Here is a 13,592-nt window from a genome sequence, read left to right on the forward strand (position 1 = left end):
ACCTATTGGCAAAATATAACATTAAGAAGGGAGTTCCTCTTAAGAGTTTCCTTACCAAAGTATATCTGTACAGGTTACAGATTTTATCCAGATTCACAATGTTGGTCCTTGTTCTATACCAGATCTGTTCAGCCAGTCCTTTTAGAATGGCCCCGAAAACCTCCCCACTCTCCAAGAGGCCTTTGAAATGTATTTGAAAGCCATTGCTTTGAATCAACCACACTTTGCTTGCCTCTTTAGGGCAGCCTCCCTCCCCTTCCTTCTCCCTTTCTATCACTTGTCTGTGTCAAACTATAGATTATGAGTGCCTCCGAACAGGGGACTCGTCCTCTTGTACTCTTGTACAGAGCCAGTCTGATGGCATTCTGTAATATAATTTCTATACATATGTTAATAATAAAACAAGAATATTTAAAGTATTTTTAAAATTAAAAAAAAATGGGGTGAGGATGACCACAGCCAGAATGATGAGTAGCGGGGGATGGGACATGATAGAGGTGTATAAATTACTCATGGTGGGGAGAAAGTGAATGAAAGTCATTTTTCTCATTCTCTTCTTATATTAGAACTTGGGCCACCCATGAAGATGAGAGTTAGAACACCCAGGACAGACAAAACAAAGTGGGTTTTTTTCTCTCACACAGAGCCAGTGTGGTATAGTGGTTAAGAGCGGTAGACTCGTAATCTGGGGAACTGGGTTCGTGTCTCCGCTTCTCCACATGCAGCTGCTGGGTGACCTTGGGCTAGTCACACTTCTCTGAAGTCTCTCAGCCCCACTCACCTCACAAAGTGTTTGTTGTGGGGGAGGAAGGGAAAGGAGAATGTTAGCCGCTTTGAGACTCCTTCGGGTAGTGATAAAGCGGGATATAAAATCCAAACTCTTCTTCTTCTTCTACAGAGTTAGACTATGGAATTCACTCCAAACTTGGATAGCTTTAGAAAGGGATTCAGGAAATTCCTGGAGGGTAAGTCTCCTAGCCACGATGACTATGTTCTGCCTTCACTATTGGAGGCAGTATGCCAGTTACTGAGAATCGCAGGCGGGGAGAGTGTGTGGTTGTGTTTGGGTCCTGCTCATGGGCTTGGCCACTGTGGGAACAGGATGAACTTTTGGTCTGATCCAACAAGGCTTTCTTATGTACTTACTAAATATGCTCATGTCTCATTGGGATAGATAGATAGATAGATTTTATTACGGCCATTGGCCCATCGCGCACAATTTTTCAAACAACATATATATACTTAGCCTTTCAACTTAAAACTTCTAGAGAACTTTAAAGTAACAGACTACGCAGTAAATTTACAACATAAAACATCACCCCCTATTCATAAATTTATAAAAAAAAAAAATCCATTAGGGTATCGCCTAATTATCTCTTGAGTCATGATTTAAAAGGATTGTCCAAGCATGTCTCATTGGGAGTGAGAGCAGTGGATTGGCACATCTGGATTTTTTTATCATTGTTGTTTTGTTGGCCACTGTGAGAACAGGATGCTAGCCTAGGTGGGCCATTGGCTGCATCCAGCAAGCTCTGCTTAGGTTCATACTTCCACAGAACTCAGGCTCCCTGCAACATGCTGCTACTTCCCTCTTTGTTTTCAGTGGTCCCATTTCAGTCCCATTTCTGTTGGTGCTCTTGAGTTCACTGTTAGAGAGACAGTTAATGTGATCAAAAAAAGAACCAAGCAGGTGCATTTATGAAATAGGTTAATGTTACAGAGGAGACTTCATTATTGTAGCATTTCTTATACTAACAGGCATACACAAGAGGGAGCTCTAGGACCAATGAGAACTTCACTGAATCAAACGATTTTGAATCTGAACAAAATAACCGGCACTTCATTTTTCCCCACCTGGAAAACAATACGGGCAATACAAAATATATGGAATGAAGTGGGTAGGGAAAGGCAGGTTGAGGATTATATCACTGATTGGTTTGATGAAAGGACAACCTATGCAGCTGTCTTTGAAACCTATTTGTAACTTTCTTATAACTGTTTCTTTGTTTGAAGAGCCTACGTGGTTGAAGTAAGCTGGAGTAAAACTGATAATAAAAATGCTAATTAACTAGCCTTTGTTTAAAGAAATTATAAGAGAAAGCAACTGTGTTTATTCCAAGCCTAACTATTTAGGTAAATTGTTTAGTTGATGGCTTGAATCAGGAAATAAAAAGCACATTTGGGTGCATCTCTTAGGTGCAGGAAATAATACATTTCATAAGGGCAAGGGCACATATTTTCAACTTAGTTGTTGTGATTCTAAAGTGGTACAGAGTTGCATTAACAGGGTTTCCAGGTGATGATACATCCTTGTTATTTCATTCTTTTTTGTTATCAAAACATTTTTGTTTTGTTATTTCATTATTATTATTATTATTTTGTTATTTCATTATTTTGTTATCACCATGGGAACACTACAGAAAGGTAACTCGGGAAAACAACACAGATTTAGTCGGTAAAATGACACGCAAGATTATTTTTGACTTGGATGCTCTTGTCTAGATGCTTTCCAAAAACGTACAGCTATATTTTAGCCAGGTTTCTCATCTTTTTTTAGTCATCTTTTTTCCTCGTTTTGCATCCAGGAACATTTAACAGACTTATCAGAAAACAAATATTGACATATTTCTGGGTTCCTTTTTTCCCCTTTCCACCCAGGACTTCTTGTGCCAGCAGTTCTCATTGGCTATAAGCAAGTTCATGTTCTGTTACAGAAACTTAGAAAACATATACTCTGCTTACATTCTGGCTTTCTGCAGCCATATACCTACATAACCAAAAGCCAGATCCCAACATTCCATCACACTCCAGCATGACCATGTCCACACACGTCTATGCAGATATAAGCATATTTATGTCTTAACAGATGAGGTCACATGGGATGGGGGGGGGAGGAATTAAGCACCCACCCAAATGGTATGTCTGAGTATGCCCTTTATGTAAAAACCTATGTGTTGTTTGCCACAGAGAATAAAGAAAGGGGTTCTTTATAAATGCTTCATAAGCTTCTGAACCATACAAGAATCTTCACCAAGCATGGGCATTCAGATCAAAGCGATCTTTATTTTCACCTATTCATGCTCCCAGGCTGGCCACCTGGTTTGGTTGCTCTGAGAACAAAGGAGGTCTGTGGAGGGCATATTAGGCTAACTGGATTTAAGTTGATTTTGGTTAGCCCAGCAATGTCATGATGATTCTGGCTTCTAACAAATTTAAGATTGTTTGTAAGTGTGGCTTAGTGGTTAGAGTGTCAGGCTAGGACCTTGGAGATCAAAGTTCAAATCTCTGCTCAGCCATGAATCTCACTGAGTGACTTTGGGCCAGTTGCCACCTCCTAGTCTAAGCTACCTCACAGGGTTGTTGTTGTTTTTGTAAGGGTAAAAAGATGGGAAGGGCCATGTATGCCACAAACTTACACATAAACCAAACTTGCAAATAAAGTATCATTATAATAACCATGTGGACATTATTGTGGTGTTGTGGTATGCAAATAAATTTATATGTGTAAGCAAATGTCAAAGATTAAACTAACACATCCTTGCAGGAACAAAACCAACTATTTGAAGGTTATTTAATAGTTTAGATTGTCAGACCTCACTCTTGTTCCCTTGAGCTAAATTTCTGATGATGAAGAGACAATGAGAAGGTTCTCAGAAACAGAGTGCAGATCTTGAAGCAGCTTCATGTGGGCTATTTTCTCCTGTGTACCCTGCAGTTTTCTCATTGCATGCTGTGACTAGCTAGAATCATAAATTGATATGACCTTTGCTTGCTATTAAAATATATCTTGCTGCACACACACACTCCCCAGGAGATTCCATAACATTAATGGAACTTTTAAAGGTTTACAGTAGTGTGTTGCAATGCTTCCCCCCCACCCCCCGCCCCACTAGCGGACATTTCTTTATGAGATAAGCAGAGGAGATGAAGGAGAAATAAGTGGCACATTGCGTGCCATGAAAGTTCCAGTGCTAACCTGAATTTGCAAATCAAAACCAGAAAGCACCTTCAGCACCCTTTCATTTTAAGGGTTCACTGAACTTCTTAGATTTTGGGTTTCCCTTCCCTTTGCTACTTCCCACTCTGTTCTTACACTATAGCAAACACCACTCTGTGTGGTTAAAAAGAGTCGCTCGTAGCCTGGTGTGGTTGACACTAGGGTAGCCTGCTTCAGGGTGGTGCCTTCCAGAAGTCGTGGGCTGCAACTCCCATCAATGCCAGGCAGCATGGCCTGTAGGTCAGGGCTCATGAAAGTAGTAGTGATGGGATTCTCCTCACCCCCACTGGCCCCATCTCCAACCTCTGTAAATTCAGCTGAACTCTGTACAGAACTTATGGAAGCTCTACACATGCGCAAGCTGTCCATGGAGCCTTTATCCATGTGGTGTGTATCCCACAAATAGAAGCCTATGCGTACAAAGTTTCTGTGAAAATAGAAATTCCTCTGAACTTCTGTTTGTTCAGAGGAACTTCCTTGCTGCAATCACTGCTGCCCAGTCACTTGCCATCAGTGCACCCCTCTGCTCAGAGGGAAAGGTGGACAGAAGATTCTCTTCCTTCTTGCTCCTATCAATACTCACTCGTCACTTAGGTAGAGGGGACAAGTGAAGATGCAGTGGCTGCAAGGAGAAGGAAAAGCAAGGACAGGACCCCTGTCAGGGGGTGGTCCTTGGCAGCTGCCCAACAATTCAGGCTCTTTGCTGGTGCTGTCTACATTCACTCATCCCCCTTCAGTTGCTTTTTCACTCTGTGTGGTTGTTGGCTCAGGGCGTCCAATTTAGATGGTCTTGGAAAAGCCAGTAAAAGGCTTCCCCTAGGCCAGTGGTTCCCAACTGAGAGTCCACAAAACCCACCCAGGGGATACGTGGCACCATTCACATAACAAAAACTACCATGGAGAAATCAAAATTTTCAAAAGTAGGGGGTCCATGGCTTGGCTTTTGAAAGGCATGGGGTCCGGATTACTTAGCTAATTGGGAACCACTGCCCTAGGCAATTCTATCCAAACAGCATAGATTAGTGACCCTCCCAAACTGAAAAAGACTTATCTGAGAGCTTTAAAAAGCCACATAGGTTACAAATAAAGCTGTACTTGATGGATGAAAGGATTTATGATTTCTGACATGATTGAGAATCGTATAGCCAGGGACGGAGAACTATAAAGTATTAAGATCGGAATGTGGAAAATATGAGAATAACAAGAACAAAGCAGGACAAAGATATTGGAGATATACTTCAAGGTCCAGACTATGGGAAGCCCAGGAAAAAAAATTAATAATTTGATTGTAATTTGGCTATTTTTTATTTTAGTTTATTGTTTTTAATTGGATTACTATGATTTGATGGATATGTTAATTGGCTGTTTTTACTGGAAAATTAATAAAAATGATTTTAAAATAAAATTTTAAAAGCCACATAGGTTTATAAGCTGTTGTGCAAGATTGTGTGTTTGTTACAATCTGTGTGGCGAGCGGTTTGTAAACGTCTAGTCTGAGAAGGAAGAAATGGGGTCAGTTATTGCAACAGGCAGTACCAGCCCCAAGGTGGCATCAGGATGAGCCCCTAGCCCAGAACACAAGGTCAGAGTGAAGCAAGGTGCTATGTCAAGCATGCACTGCCACAACCTGAGGCCTCAGGTTGAATCAAAACTAGCAACTTCCTTGAGGGAAGGGCTGCAGAACACATACTTGGCATTCAGAAGGTTTCAGGTCAGTTACTGACCTCTTCAGGTAGGGCTGGGGGAAATCCCTGCCTGAAGTTCTGAAGAGCTGCTGCCAGTCAGTGCAAGCAATACTGAGCCAGATGAAACAATGTTCTGACTCACTTTAAAGGCAGCTTCTAGTGTCCCACCCCACCCCAACCTGCACCTGCAGGGTCTGCGACTGATGTCACCAAGTAACTACATTCCATGCAGCTCGCCAACCAAAACACATTTAGAGGAAAGTGACTATTTAATTCCTCAGAAGAAGTGTTCCCTTTAATCAGTGAAAGAATCTGAACAGCCTGGAGCATCATGACGGAGGTGATGGAACTAGACTTGCTGCAAGAGTAAATGCTGTGGTTTCTGCCTATCTCATACTTTGTGTAATATTATTTTGACTAAGTAGTACAGCAGCAGAAAGGGTGTTTAATGGGGTGCTTAGAGTTTGATCCCCACGTTAAACAATTTCACCTATGAGCAGGGAGCGGAGCATAACCTCCCACATAAGTGGGGATACGCCCGTACTGGCTAAAGTTATTGCATAATTGTAGGGACAGCCCAATGGCTAAAGCTTTCAAATTTTTCATACTGACTTTTCTGCTGAGGAACCACCACTCCGCATATTCAGAGGACTCTAACATCATGTTCTAGGGTTGCCAAGTCTGTCCTCAACCTGAAGTGTTAGCAGTGTAGCTGCCTTCTCAGGTTCTTCTGGGGAAGGACCAAAAATCTCAGGATGAGTGCACAGAATCAAGGGAATGGACTTGAGGGCATATTGCTTTTAATTTGTGTCCTTTCTGCATCAAGATTTACCTTAGCAGTCAGGCTATGTTCCCTTTCTCATCTGACTCCACTATCTAACCTATGAACAGGTCCTGCCCTCCCATGAGGCGAGGAGATGAGGCAGCCACCTCAGGCATCAGATCTGGCCTCCTCCATGGCTACCCACCAGTGCAGCCACCATCTCCACACCCATCTGCCACTGCTGCCTCCCCTAAGCCCAGCTGCCACCTATACCTTAACTCCCGGATGAGTCTCAGGATGTAGGTCCTGTCTGACAACTCACTGAAGCCACATGTAAACAAGTGCAACCTAAAACATACCCAAAACTATCATGGGTTTGTGCACTGATTAGTGTAGGTGGTTAGGTTGTCTATCAGGGAAGCTTATCTGCTATTTTTGATCATCTCCTTGAGCAATCTCTGCTGGTTTTCCAATGCTCTTAGAACTCCCCAGATGAGTTTTTAAACCGCCGATTAAGTATTCTGAACCATAAGTGGTTAATCCAGAGCCAAATTGAAATTAACTCAACTTCCATTGCCTGAATAGGGCCCTTCGCCAAACAGGGCGGTCCTGAGAGTCAGCATACTGCTTACTTCAAAACTGGCTCTTTAGATAATGTAGCAACAAAATCTAAACACTGTCAACAGTCCTGTGCATTCCAAGCAAGTAAACCCTATACTCTCCTAGATTTGGTTTCCTTAAGGCAGCAGCTGAATCTGCTCAAATTTCTCTAGACTCCACAATAACAATGCCCTCCTGTCTACAGCAAAGCTTTCTTTTCTGAACGGGGATCAAAGAGACTATGTCAATTCTTTCTGTTGATACACAGATTAAATAAGATCAGCAGCAGGGTAAGCTTAATGTGTGGGCCACCACAAGTAAATTCAGGAAACGAGGAATGTGCAGCAGACCACAACTTAGTGAACTAATGTATTGAATGGGTTCAGGAGTGAGAATAATAGAGAATCTCTGGTTTCAAGAGGAAATCCCGCAGCCAAATACATCTGTATTGACACCTACCTCAAGAGAAATAGCATTTCAGGAAATGGGCTTGTTAGGGGTGGGCATCTAGAAAAATGAGTAAATAGCCACATTCTTGTTTCCCTTCTTCATGCTTCTCAACAGGATTTCCTTCTTCCATCACGAGGAACTCTTTGGTTCAGTAGCAGGAATAATTTCCTCTTTCTTACTTGAAAGAGAAACCAAAACAGAAATCAGGAGCTTGGGACAGAGACAGCACTTTAGTCAGGAAGAGGAGGAAGATTACTAATGACAAGCTGCTGTTATTTATTTGCACTCCTCTTTTATCTACAAATAGTATTAGAGAACATAGCTTCCAGAATTACATCTGCATCTGCAATTCCTTATTATAGTTATGTCTGAACCTATACTAGTCGAGACAATTGTGGTCATTTCCAAAGGGGCCACAGGTTCCCTATGTCACATTCAGAATTCATGCATCTCATTTTGCCAGATGGAATATACCCATTTACTTATTGATAAAACACATAATATTCCCCAAACCACTTATGCTAGAGCCAGTGTGGGGCACTGTGGAGATTACAGCGCTGGACTGAGACCTGAGAGACCAGGGTTCAAACTCCCTACTCAGCCATGAAGCTCACTGGATGACCCTGGGCCAGCCACCACCTCTCAGCTCTCAGCTAACACACAGGGTTGTTTGTGAGCATAAAATGGCGACGGGGGGCACACAGGGAGAACTGTGCATGCCACCTTGAGCTCTTTGGAGAAAAGGTGGGCTATAAATGTAATATTGTTGCATACCACCCCAACGTCCAAGTACTATGAGATTCCTGGAGTTCCAGGCACTTACCTGTCATGAACTGGCATGATGACGGGGACAAGGAAGAGAATCCTGGTGAGGGGTGTAGCTGGGACTGGGGCACATAGAGGCAAGGGTAATGGAGGATGGCAAGGGATGGGGTCAGTGCACAGAAACCAGGGCAGCAGGACCCAGAGCCAGAGGGGCCCCTGTCTCCACAAACACAGCAGGCTCTGAGGCAGCAGGAGTGGTGCTTTAGGAGGCTGAGGCAGGCAAGGCAAGGGATAGGCCAGCTCCCTGGCTGGCCAGGTGGGGCTTGCTAGCTCTGGGAGGAAGTGTGTGATTCCTCAGTGGGCTTGGAGCAGGTGAGGGTCACATGCCTCATCAAGCCCAGATGCTGCAATCAGCATGCAAAGTACAGAAGGGAAGCAGAGCTGAGGGTGCTGGGTCTGCTCAACTGCCCATGTTGATGGACCTTGATTGGGATGCTCCTGCACCTCCACAGAATTGTGCTTTGGGTTTGACTCTGGATTGTATCCTGACTGCTGGACTTCAGACCTGGCTACTTGTATTGACCCTGGACTGTGTCTTTGGACTTTGCTTGTGTGGATTAAACCTCAGACTTTGGACTTGGCATACTGACTTGCTGCCAGGTAGGCCAGGGGTCGTATTTCCTTTTGGACTGTGGTTGTGTCTTTATGATATATGGTTTATTCACATGTATATACAACCTGAGCCTATGATGGAGGGGTTCACAGCATTAACACCCCAAAAGAGTCTTGTTTCTCCCATAGCCTTGGGATTCAAACAGAAATAAAATATAGCTCTCAAATGTTGCTCTGTCTCTCTCTCTCTCCCCGCCTCCCTCCCTCTCCATCTTGCTGATTTACCTTTAGGTCACATCACTACCACTTTTCAACTCTAAACTTGGGCTTTGTCTTTCTGACTTTCTCCCCTTTCCTTTGTTCTCTTAATGATCCCTCACCCAGGTGATCACCACAACACAGGAAGCTAGCCTGGCTTATATTTTAGCATTGCAGGATCCAGGGGTTAGGAAGATTTCACATACAGCCTACTTCCTTCCCTGCAAACTCAGAACAGTATGTATGTATGTAGTGGTGTTGTATGATCTAAAAAACAAAGAATAGATTTGGAAAAATGCAGCAATGCAATCTGTGCACCAATAAAAAAAAAACAACTAGGTTTATTTATGTTTAGATTTATTTTCCTGGTTGCTACTGCGGAGCCCCCTCCTCTAAGGGTGTGTGTGTGGAGATTATTCAAGTGTATGAAGGGGAAATTAATACAGCCTAAAGACATTTTGTCCCCTCTGTGCCTTAAGTTGCTCCTTGATGAAAGCTGTAACAAGGGTTACAATGATGCTTCTGAAGCCTGAGGCAGAGCTGAGAATATTGGGTTTTAAAGTTGTAACGTGTTGTTTTTTTCCAGTGCTTGAAACATTTCAACATAATACTTCTATCTTTACTTAATTGTTGTCAGAAACAGTAGAAATTGCAGTATCTGGCAAACTTTCTGGAGAAAATGTCATTTGTCAGCCGGATTTGGGTCAGAGATGGGCGAGGATAAAGGGAAACACATACAGAAGCTAACCAACACCGTGGATATAAATAAAGTCTGGATAACAAGAGAGACTTTTGGATAAGGGAAGTTTCACCAAGCTGGTTGACTGGAAATCAGATTATGCAAGTGAAAGCAGGGCCATGATTTCTCATAAAGAGAGAAATGTTTTGTCCCTATAATGGCCTATTATTGATACCTGACATTTTTCTTATCTATCTAATATGAAACAAAACACTCTGAAAAACATTTTTCACTCTGAAACAACATCTGGCTCTTTTGTCAGGCTGTGTAAGGCTAAGCAGCTTAAATCTGGGAGGGAAAATGTTTCTCTAATAATCCGCTTATTTGCAAGTGGCCTAAAGAACCAGACAAACGCTGGCCTTATTGATTAACCTGTCTGATTTTAATTATTTATATTGCTTTTTACAGACCCAATTGCATTTTTAGTGATGTGATAAAACTGCATCTCCCATCAACTATCCATACATTTCAATTTTAAACAAATACTGTAGCAGTAAACACGTTTGAGACAGACTGCAAAAATCCCACTACAGTAAAATTTCTGGGGATTTAAGCAGCCTAACTGTGTGCAGGGCTGTGGTAAATATATTTTACAGGTGCTCTTAATCAAAACCAGTGCTTGGGAACCTCAAATGTTTTCCCAGGATCCCAGGATTGGGATCACGCTTACCCTCCTGGGTTGGGTGGTTTAGATTAGCCAGTAAACCAGGGGTTGGCCAGCTAAGGCCCAGGGGACAGACCAGGCCCAATTGCCGTCAGGATCCAGCCCACGGACTGTCCATGGATCAGTGTGGGGATTCTGTTCGTTCGGGCTACACCATTCCCCCCCTTGCACCATTCCATTTCCCCCCCCCCTCCTTCTCACACACCGCGGTGGCGCCTCCTCCCTCCCTCCTCCCGGCTTCTTGCCGCCCTGCCTACAGGAGAAAGGGGGCTGGGCTGAGCTGGCCGAGCACCATTTTAAACAGCCCCTCTCTGGAGCCAGCCCTTTCACACCGCTCATCTCTCCCCCCCTCCCCCCCCCGCTGCCCTGGTGCTCCTGTGGGCCAGAGAACAGAGCAGACGAGCTCCCTCTGCCTACCCATGAGAAGCAGAAGCCGCGGGCCCGCGGCGGTGGCGGCAGCAGCCCCTGGGAAGTGCCGCTTCTCCGGCCCACCACAAGTTCTGAGGGACAGTGGACCGGTCTGCTGCTAAAAATTTTTTGCCAACCCCTGGAGTAAACCATTCAGGTTCAAGCATAGCTCAGTTAGTTAGGGCATGGTGCTTATAATGCTAAGGTTGCAGGTTCAATCCCTGTATGGGACAGTTGCATATTCCTGCATTGTAGGGGGTTGGACTAGATAATCCTAAGGCTTCCTTCCAACTCCACAATTCTATTATTCTACATCCTATGGTGGGTGGGGGAACAGGAGGTCCATTTGGCTCATAGTCCGACTCCCGACATTTAGCCCCTTGAATTTTTTGGTGTTTGGAAAGTTTTGCAACTTCTTCTTATGCACATCAGGCTGAAATGTGACACACATTATCGGCACTTTTAAGCAAATGAAAGATGTTCTTTGGTTAAAAAGAAAAAATGTTTGTTGATAGTTAGCCATATTAAAGAATTAAAATGTTAATAGCTTGGTATAAGGCCCAGCCCCTTCCACTCTGAGTGGCTGTGAAGTAAACACTTTCCATTCTCTTTGGCAGGAACTCCATGCTGAAGTAGACTGTGGATGAAGAGGGTGCCCTGGAGTCAAAAGCAGGCCTATCCACCACTTGCTATTATTGAATTTATATACCACCCTATACCCGGAGGTCTCAGAATGGTTCACAAAAAATGATCACAATATATAAAATCAAAAACTGGAAGAGTGTGCAGCTTTCCTTCTCCCCTCTGCTTATTGTGATCTGCTGCTTCAGCTAGGGGGGCTTTGGAGAAGGGGAAGGGGAAGAAAGAGAGGCAGCTTTGCCATCACTTCGTGTCCCAAGCCTATCCTTGGGTACTTTAGTACATATTGCCCTGGTGGATCATAAGAGCAGACCTGCTGGATCACACCAAAGTATCATCTTCATCCAACATCCTGTGGCCAACTAGATGGCTATGGGAAGCCTACAAGCAGGACCTAAATACAGCAACACTTTCCACACTTGTGAAGCAGCTGGCATTCAAGAAAGTAGAGGCAGCACACAGCCATCATGGCTAGCAGCCATAGATCATAAAGAGTTATATTTTATAGTAGGATCATAAATGGAAGGCATCTTAACATACCAAAGTAGTAGGGCCTTCCATACACAGTCTACATCCGTAACAGAATGCTGAAGTGCAGTTCATACATAATTAACTTGCATCTATTATACATTTGAATTTCACAAGTAATTCACAAGCGTTCTGTATTGCCAAGTCTGTACCATTGGGGCTCTATCGATAATTTGCCCTGTTAATTGACAACAAATTCCCCATCTATATGGCCATATGCACAGAATACATGATAATGAAAGAGTGGTTTCTTCATCGATGGGTGATATATAATAACAAATTTCCTGAAGAGTGATGCCTGCATAAAACTGCCAACCTTTTTAGGTAGTTTATCAGTAGTCTGACAACTGCAGAATTTAAGAGAGCAAAGCTTCTGCCTGCAACCCTTGCTTCATCCTAATGCCAGGGAAGCTGTGCATGCCAAAATTCCTGCATGTTTGGCTGCTGTTGGAGACACAGAAGAGAGACCAGATAAAAAGCTGACAACCCCCACAGTTAGAGTTTGTCCATATTTGAGCATTATTTAGTTGTTAATCCACCCCCCACATTCAGATTAGACAGGATACTCCATTCCACACACATCATAGTTTCCCATTTCTCATTTTCAACTGGCTGGTAACACTCTTGAGGCTATTGAGCATAATCAGGTCTCATTTGGCCATGCAGTTTTTGTTTGCTTGCCCTCTTACAGCACAGGTGGGAATCTTACAGCCTTTGGGCCACATGCAGTTCTTTGCTTAATTCTGATGGCTCTTGATAGCAAGAAGGGGGAAATGAGGGAAGGCAGAGAGAGAGACAGGCAGGCAGTCACGGGGAAAAGAAAACATGCACCCTACCCCTGACTTAGGGGTGTTGTTTAATTAATTTGTGTCCCAAACCTCTCATTTCTTCATGTCCTCTATCGTCACCTGTGCTTCCACCTCTCCCCCCTTGCCAATTCACACTCCATTTTCTGCTTTCTCCCTTCTCCTTCCTTTTTTCTCTTCTTCCACCAAGCAACACAAGCATTTCCTCTCATTTAGTTCAAATCTTGCTCATGCTCTGGAAAGGTGGCTTCATTCATCAAAACTTCCAAATCTGCTCTTCACACCCCCTACTCCCACCCCTTTTAATTCTGTGCAGTCACACACATCCACAGTCTTGTTGTTTTCTTGTCTTGAATAGTTTTTGCTCCCCAAGAGTTGACTTTCTCAATATTTTTCTTTGCTTCTGCAGACATCATGTTTCTCTCGAGCACAGCACAATACCTTCCTCCTCTTCTTCATGGCAGCTAAGGCTACCTAATGACTGGCAAACATCCCCACATTTTGCTGCTGCTTGGAACAATTGGTATAGCCATTACCACCAGCTACTGGAAAAATGAAGGGGAGGAGAACACAAAGGTGCTGCACAGATGGCATCGTTTCACTCAATTAATTTCAAATTAAAATGTGCCTTAGGGGCAAGATATATGTACAACTGAATAAAATTCATCTCTTGAAAAA

The 13,592-nt window shown here is 43.4% G+C and overlaps 1 long non-coding RNA gene across 1 annotated transcript in view; it reads right to left on the bottom strand.

Annotated features, from left to right (window-relative positions):
• Positions 1 to 13,592, bottom strand: part of LOC117043736 — a 34,634-nt gene that overhangs the window by 18,017 nt on the left and 3,025 nt on the right. Inside the window, exon 2 of the long non-coding RNA XR_004426228.1 lies at positions 7,505 to 7,673. This is a non-coding gene — a long non-coding RNA (uncharacterized LOC117043736). The remainder of the gene's footprint in view (positions 1 to 7,504; positions 7,674 to 13,592) is intronic.

This window comes from Lacerta agilis, chromosome 3 (genome assembly GCF_009819535.1).
Source record: "Lacerta agilis isolate rLacAgi1 chromosome 3, rLacAgi1.pri, whole genome shotgun sequence".
Taxonomy (NCBI): Eukaryota; Metazoa; Chordata; class Lepidosauria; order Squamata; family Lacertidae; genus Lacerta; species Lacerta agilis.